Genomic DNA, 9,364 nt, shown 5'->3' on the forward strand with positions numbered 1-9,364 from the left:
ATGCCTCACCAGCATTTTAGGTATAATAGGCATCTTTAACTTAACAGAGCTTAAAAGGAATTTGGGATTTCTTTCCTGAAATCTGTCTCTTTCCTTCCTCTAAGTTAATAGCTACATCTGGTTGTTAATGCTAAAAACCTAGGAATCATCCTTGATTATTCTCTTTTCCTTACCTCCATACCCAATCCATCAGTGAGTCCTGGAGATTCCTATTTTCAAAATGTACTTCCAGCTTGTTAACTTTTCTCTGGCTTCCAGCTAACTATGGCAATACCCTCCTTACAACTCCTCCCTGCTTCTGCTTTTGCCCCTCATCCTATTCTTAGCAGAGTAGGTGGAGTGCTCTTTCAAAAACAAAATTCAGGATTGTATCATTTTCCAGTTTGAAAACTTCTATGGTGTTTACTGTAGTTGGAATAATATCTAAACATCACATGTCCCTCTGGCTCCACATGATCTAACCCCTTCTCACTTTCTGACATCATTTCACACTTTCGCCTCTTCCCTGAAGTGGCCATGTTTCTCTGACAGCAGAGCCCTTGCATTTATTGTTCTGTCTGCCTAGAATACTCTTCCTCCTATCTTGGTATGATTGTTTCTGCCTCATATATTAGGTTGCAGCTCAAGTCCTTGCTCAGAAAGATTTTTCCTGGACCTCATCTAAAGTCATTCTCGGTCAAATTATCCTATATTATTCCCTTTCTAGCATAAATAATTCCTTGACTTTCTAAAAAAATTGTTTTTGGATTGTTTTTACTTCTTTTTTTTTTAAGTTTAATTAGAGAGTGAGCATGAGTGGGGGAGGGGCAGAGAGAGAGGGAGAAGGAGAGAGAGAATCCCAAGCAGGCTCCGCACTGTCAGCACAGAGCCCGACAAGGGGAGTGAACTCATGAACAGTGAGATCATGACCTGAGCTGAAATCAAGAGTCAGATGCTTAACCGACTGGGCCACCCAGGCACCCCTGGATTGTTTACTTCTTAGTAATAGGCTCCATGAGGACAGAGCCTTTGTTTTGTTGACGACTGAATCTCTTGTGCTTAGAATAATGCCAGGCATGTAACAGGTGCTCAATATTGTTGAATGAATAAAGTCCAGCATCCTTGTCTAGACTGGGGAAGGGTCCCACCTGTACCTATTAACAGTCATGTCTCTGCTCTTCATCTACCAATATCTTTGAAGCTGGTTTTCTTAGCTTTCACTCTGCCCTCTCTTGCTGTGTGTGGCTACGAGAACTATGATGTCTCACCCCTGAGTCCATAAAGCTGAGTTACAACAGCTGTGCCCTCCAGTTTCCCATTTTAATCTCTTGGCTTTTCATCTTTGCTTCAAGCTTCTGAGGCTCTGGACATCTGCTTCAATCGCTGTTTTCATGGATGACTTTGGTTTGTCAAGGTCTCGTTCTCTCTGATGTTGACCTAAACTACTAGGTCTTGCTTCATATTCCCTAGGGCCAGTTGCCTACCACATTCTGGAGAAGCAAGGCATCGGGGGAAACGTTTTGAAGTTAAACCCCAGCAGAGCCTGATGAAGGCAAGTTGACTCTCCATCTCAAGGGACAGTTTCCATTGCAGTCATGTTCCACGAATGTTCACCACCACTTGCCTGAGGCATTTTATTTCACCACTTGACCCTCACTGGTGAAGAACAGCCCCTTAGCTGAGTATCTTAAGGCCCATTAAAATGCAAACTCTGGTTGTAATATAAACCAAGAAAAGCAAAATTTACAAAATCCCCTGTTTGAGACACAGTGTAAAAGACTGATATGGAAAAGAAAGGTAATAGACGCGAAAAGGAAATTCCACTCTGATGTCCTATCTATTGTTTGGCTTTTTTGAGAGTAGGTGTGAGTACAGGAGTGTAAATAATTTGCATATATCTATACTCCAATTACTGGTTTATACATGATGTATGTAAAGTGTAGGTGATATCTATATTTTACTTTAATGAAAACTTATAAAATGAGTAATAGTTATTCGAGAACCTAAAATAACTTTTTTGGATTTACTTGGATGATTAGGCCAGAAACACATTCAGAAAATTATATATGTATCTATCTAAGAAATACCTAACAATATCTAAAAACTATCTCTCTGAAAGAACAAAGTACTAGTTCTGCAGCACTTCAACCTGTCAAGCAAATATATATGAACATGTTTTCCTTTTGAAAGGCATATTATTATGTACCCAGTAAATCAAAATAAGCTCCTCTGAGTGACTTACATCTGTCAAATAAATAAAATTTAATCCTAAATACACACACACACACACACACACACACACACATATATATATATATATATCACCTGTTAAACAAATCCAACTTAGGGACAAAACTAATTCAGTTATGCAATGCCTGTAAAAACAAAACAAAATTAAAATAGGTAAAATGAAACAAAACTTGTTTTAAAAAAGAATTATAGGGGCGCCTGGATGGCTTAGTCGGTTGAGTGTCTGACTCTTGATTTTGGCTCAGGTCATGATCCCAGGTTTGTGGGATTGAGACCCACACTGGGCTCTGTGTTGAATGTGGAACCTGCTTGGGATTCTCTCTCTCTTTCTCTCTCTCTCCCTCTGCCCCTTCCCAACTTGTGCACACACACTCTCTCTCTCTCTTTTACCCTCTGCCCCTCCCCAGCTTGTGTGCTCTCTCTCTCTAAAATAAAATAAAAAAGAATTATATCCCATACTATTGATAATTTGTAATTTATTTAACCATTCTACTACTAATGGACATTTAATATTAATTTATTGTGTGATTATAAACAATGTTTATATTTGTATCCACATGAAAATATTTCTATTAGGTTCAGTTCTTAAAGTGAAATTACTATTTAAAGAGATTATGCATTTTTTTAAAGATTTTATTTTTAAGTAATCTCTACACCCAATGTGGGGCTGGAACTTATTACCCTGAGATCAAGAGTCGTGTACTGTATGGACTGAGCCAGCCAGGTGCCCCTAGATTGTGTGTTTTAAATGATCCATACTGTGAGATTTAAGTTACAACCAACATTGCATGAAGTTCACTACTTTATACTGTCTTCACTACTGGACTCCTAGTTGTGCTCATTTGATGAGTGAAAAGTTCCCCTACCCTCTTTTTTATAATTTTATTCAAGTATAATTTACACACATTAAGCTTCACATGTAACTTTCTGTGTGTGTGTGTGTGTGTGTGTGTGTGTGTGTGTGTGTGTGTGAAAACTACCAAGCTAATAAACCAAGCTAATAAACCAAAACCAAGCTAATAAACATTGCTATTACTTCTAGAGGTTTCTTTGTGCCCTGATTTAATTTCTCACCACCTCTCCCATCCCCTCCCTACATTGTCTGCAGGCAACCACTGATCTGCTTTCTGTCTCTATTCTATTTTCTAGGCTTTTATTTAAATGGAATCAAATAGTTTTCCTTTTTGTCTGGCTTCTTCCACTTAGCATTATTATTTTGAGGTTCATTTATGTTGTTGTATGTATCAATACTTCATACCTATTTATTGCTGAATAGTATTGCATTGAATGGATATACCACAATTTATTTTTCATTCACTTGTTCATGCATATTTAGGTTGTTTTCAAATCTCTCGGCTATTAGAATTATGTGTCTCCATGCTTTTAAAATGGTTGAATGGTTTTCCAAAATGGTTGTAACATGTTATATTCCCACAGAGTTCCAGTTGAATCACATCCTCTCCAACACTCATTAAGTCTGTTAAATTTTAATTATCTTAGTGGATATGCAGTGGTATCTCATTTCAATTTTAATTTTCACTTCTCTAATGACTAATGATGTTGAAAATCTTACTGGGTGCTTATTTGCCATCCATACATCTTCTTTGGTGATGTGTCTAACATTTTGTCTATGGTTTTATTTAGTTGTTGTGTTCTTATTACTAAGTTGTAAGAATTCTTTATACATTCGAGGTACAAGTCCTCTGTGGGAAATATGTTCTGCGAATATTTTCTTCCGGTCTGTGGCTTGTCATCATCATTTTCTCCTTTTTCTTCTTCTTTTGTTATAGTGTCTTTTGAAGAGAAAAGTTTTTAATTTTGATACAATCTGTCTTATTGATTTTTTCCTTATAGTTTGTGCTTTTGGGTTATATTTAAGATATCTTTGCCAAATCCAGTATCACTTGCTGGCTTTGAAGGTAGAGGAAGGGGGCTACAGTTCAAGGAATTAAGCAGACTCTAGAAGTTGGAAAAGGCAGAAAAATGGATGTATGCCTAATGCTTCTAGAAAGGAAAACAACTTTGTCAACATCTTGATGTTTTCTAGTGAGGCCCACATCAGATTTCTAATATACAGAACTTTAAGATAGTAGTATGATTCCATTTTGATTAAGTATTTATGCACAATATTGTGTTTGTATGTATACTGACAGAATGTAACCATCTCCACTAAAATGTAAGCTCCTTGGGGCACCTGAGTGGCTCAGTCAGTTGAATGCCCAACTCTTAAGTTTGGCTCACCTCATGATCTTACAGTTCCTGGTCTTGAGCCCTGTGGTGGGCTCTGTTCTGGCAGTGCAGAGCCTGCTTGGGATTCTCCCCACCCAACCCCCCCCCCCCCCCCCCCGTCCCTCCCTTGCTTGTGCTATAAATTAAAAAAAAAAAAAAAAAGTAAGCTCCTTGAGGCCAGGGGCACATTGTTTTATCTCAGTGTCTGTAACAGTACATGGCAGAGAGTTGGGAGGGGGTCAATATAAATTGTTGAATTAATGAATTAATAATCCATAATGTTACCACATTTATATAAAATAACTATACAGGTATAAGTTATGTGGAGGAGGTTGCATATTTTATATCCATATATGTATCTAAATGCACAGAACACTGTTTGGGAGAATATATACCAAACTGTTTTCAATGGTTATCTCTGGGGAAGGAATAGGATTGGGTAGAGGGAAAGTGAAAATAGACATTTACTATTACCTGATATATTTCTGAAATTGTATGTTCCTGTCATCATATATTATTCTTATAAATAAAAATATCAGTAAAGGAAATAATTACTGTCTCAATTCTAATCAAACATCTTTAAATTTGATTTGAATATCCTGTTTTACATCATTAAACACTATGTTTGCCTAGGAGATTTTAAGGAGACACAAATCAGTATTAAATAATTAAAACTAATGACGAAGTGATTATTATCAGGAAGTGCAAGCTGGACTTGGAACATGGCAGAAATAAATATGGGTGCATGGTGAATTTCATCATCAGGCTTTGGGAAAGATTTAGAAGGTAGTGTCAGAGTGTGTAGATCAGTAGGGTTGTAACGAGTATTATGTGAGAAGACACTAAGTTACTTCGTAAAGAAACTGGTAATCTGGTATCCAGGTATGAAATTTAGAAACTAGAGAAGAAAAATACACAATACTTCTGATGAACAGACTTATGAGTCATGGGGCAGCTTGGATGATTTTTGCTTGCTAAATTTTATGCCCCAGTAGTACATATAGCAGTTCTCATATCTGAGGTCATTATAAAGTTTCCAGATGGCTCAAATTAGACAAAATCATTCCTTTTGATCAGCTTCATAATCGGTATTGATTGTCAAAGGTAAATGTATCATGTAATCATTCATATTTCATTTAAGAAGAGTTTATGGAATGCTTGTAGGACATAAGGGTCTGGCATAGGTTCTGTCAGGGAGGCAGAGATAAATCAGGTATGGATCCTCTTCTCTAAAAACAGAATCTTAGGAGATGAATCGAAGCAGGAATGTAAATTGCTATGAAAGGATTAGGGTGATGAAGATATAAGTTGTGAAGTAAGACAGTATCAGTGGGACAGAATGGCAGGGATGAATGAGAGAGTAATTGAAGAGGGATTGGAAAGAGCATGGCCATTGATTGGCTATAGTGACTGTAAGAAAACTGCCAAGACTGTTGGATTCATTGAACACCCCAGGTGACTCTCTTGAGGGAGTGGCTTTAGCAGGATTTGCTTAGTTCCAAAGATTTCCTGGACTATAAATACAGCTACTTATTAATTATAATACAGCTATTTATTAAGTGGTGTCTGCAACCTCTATGGAAAGCAAAGGAACTATTCAAGACTCTGACCTGATCAGGACAACCCATATTTTACTTATTTATCTCACTCACCAGCCTGCAAGGTCCTTCTGGGAGAGGATTCATAGTTCTCTATTGCTAGTATCTTACACATTGCTTGGTATATAGCAGATACTCAATTTTTACTTGAACACAAAAGCAATAATTGGTCATTAGGAAGAGAGACCATGACCAATATATAGGACTCCAATAAATAAACAAATTTGGTCTGTCTAGTAGAATGGAGTCCCTGATTACATGTGATATTCATTTTACAGAAAGCAACACTGGGGTTGCATACATCCATTGTATCTGTTGGGCAGACTGCTCCTGGACAACTAGAACATCAAGTCTTTCTATGCCAGAACTTATGCTAATTTTCTGGGGGTATAGATTGATTATGATAAGGTGCCTCTCCCAAGGAACTTAGAGTCCAGAGAGAGTTCATCGGCTGTACTAGATGGATGCAGAAGGAAACTATAACTCTAAAAGGGTGAGTATGCCCACATGTATTATTCAGGATGGGCTTGGTTATATTGTGGCCACAAGCAACCTCCATATCTCAGTGGTTCCCAAGGACAGTTTTTTGCCTACCATGTCCATTTTGAGTTGGCTACAGGTATGCTCCACATATTCACTCAGGGACCAAGGCTGAACTGCTTATCTTTTTCACTTCAAACGTTGCTGGTCATTGTGGCAGAGGCATGAATTGGCTTTTCTTCCTGGAAGTGACATACATCACTTCACGCATTTTGTCAACCAGAGCAGGTCGTATGGGCACACCTGAGTTCAACAGGCTAAATGAATATAATCATCCCATGGGAATGAGTATTGATTAACAGAAATATAATCTATGGCATCATTCCTCTGCAGTCCAATTTCTCAACCCTAAGACTCCAAGTCTTAGATGAGAATCTTGAGACTTTAAGATGTTTCTGGAGAACAAGGAATAGGTTACAGGAATAAAGAGGATGTTCTGAGAGAAGCTGGGATTGTTGGAGAAAATTCAAATAAAGGAAACATCAAGATAAATGTGAGAAGACTTTTAATTTAGTCATATACCCAATGGGGTAGTTGGTAGAGATGGTTGTGAAGTCACGGAATTTTATTTTTCTCTGCAGATGATATTATCATATGCTTGTCACGACTAGGCTATTACTGTGAATTTTTTAAAAGAAGAAAAATGAAAAGATTTTGATCTAATGTCATCTTTATTTCAGAAAAAAGATAAGAACACTAATTGTTAAGACTGACAAAGATTTAATTTCTAGTTGCATTGAGAGGAAAAAAATTAACAGACTAACAAAATTATAACCTTAACATGATTGAACTCATTACTTTTGAAATGTGGAGCAGATACTTTGTGTTGGTTTTTTAGTTTGTTTATAGAACTGGAAATGACTTTAGCATGTTAATATTTTATCAAATTAAAATTAATATCATTATGTTTTGAGAATCAAAATGTAAATGTAATGTAAATGCCATTATATATGTGAGAATATATGTTTTATTTTTTATAAAAATAATAGATGCTTATTATCAAAATATCAAGCAACACAAAAAGTATGAGGAAAGAAAAAATTGCTTATAAATAACCTAGTATGATATTTGGTGAACAAGATGAATTGATAGTCAGAGAGATAGGTAGGTAGGTAGGTAGGTAGGTAGAGAGATAGAGAATAGTTTTATAAGAATGGGATTATCCTATGCCAACTATTTTTTTTTTAATTTTTTTTTTTTAACGTTTATTTATTTTTGAGACAGAGAGAGACAGAGCATGAACGGGGGAGGGTCAGAGAGAGGGAGACACAGAATCTGAAACAGGCTCCAGGCTCTGAGCTGTTAGCACAGAGCCCGACGCGGGGCTTGAACTCACGGACTGTGAGATCATGACCTGAGCCGAAGTAGGCCGCTTAACCGACTGAGCCACCCAGGCGCCCCCTTATGCCAACTATTAAAAAACATTTTATTTTATTCTAATTTACTAGATATTGAAATGCAGAATTTTTGAATTTTTGATAAATGTGTTTCTTCTTAAGAGATATTACGTCCTTAAAATCCTAAGCTGAAAGATTTTGAAAACCATCAAGACATTAGCAACATCACATTTGAAAGCTGAAATGTTCCAGTTTTTACAGTTCTCACTGATTTCCTGCTATGAAGGAGAAAGCCTTTAAATACTCTTATCCTCCCTTCCTCTCCTTCAATTCTATTTTTTTGTCCTGATTTTATTTAATTTTAATATAATTTCAAACTTATTCCAATGTGGCAAGAACAATGAGAGGCATTCCCATATACCCTTAACCAAATTTTTATATTTTACCTCATTTTATTCTCTATAATTTATACACTGTATATTATTTTTTCTAAACCATACTTAATACATAGTTAAATATGCACTTCTGAAGAACAAGAACATTTTCTCAAATAATCACAGTGCAATTTTCAAAAGCAGGAAATTTAACACGATGCAATAGTATTATCTACTCTACAGTTCATATTCAAATTTTTTCAGTTATTCCAACATGCCTTTTACAGATTTCTTTTTCTTAGTACAGGATCTAATCTACAATCATGCATTACTTGATTATCATGTCTCTTTAGTCTCCTTTAATCTGAAGCAATTCTTCAGCCTTTTATTTTTCTTGATCTTGACATTTGTGAGTTTAGGCCAGTTATATTGTATAATGTCCCTCAATTTGGATTTGTCTAATATTTCTTCATGATTTGATTCAGGTTATGCGTTTTTGGCAAGAATACCACTGAGGTAATGTGCTTTCTCAATGTATCATGTTAGAAGGCACTAGATGTCTGTTTGTCCCAATGTTGGTAATGATAACATCAATCGCATGATTAAAGTGGTGTCTACCAGGTTTCTCTTCTGTAAAGGTAACATTTCCCCCTTTTTAGTTAGTGAGTATAGTAAGCAGACACATTCTAACAGTATTTAATATCCCATGGCATCAAAATTTTGCCCACTATTTTAAGCATCCATTGATGATTTTCTATTTTTATAATTTCTTCTGTATTAGTTGGCTTTCTACCACAAAGACGACTTTTATTTTATCCTTCATTTATTTATTTTTTCATTGCAGTATGAACTTTTATGTTTTGAATTGTTTCTCTCTCACCTCCAAGTCCTAACCCCTAGTACCTGAGAATGTGACCTTATTTGGAAACAAAGTCTTTGCAGATTTAATCAAGTTAGGATGAGGTTATTAGGTTGAACCTGAATCCAAGATGACCGGTGTCCCTATAAAAAGGGAAAATTTGGACACAGACACACACACAGAAAAGATTGTATGAAG

The sequence above is a fragment of the Panthera tigris genome, chromosome C2 (assembly GCF_018350195.1).
Source record: "Panthera tigris isolate Pti1 chromosome C2, P.tigris_Pti1_mat1.1, whole genome shotgun sequence".
Lineage (NCBI taxonomy): Eukaryota > Metazoa > Chordata > Mammalia > Carnivora > Felidae > Panthera > Panthera tigris.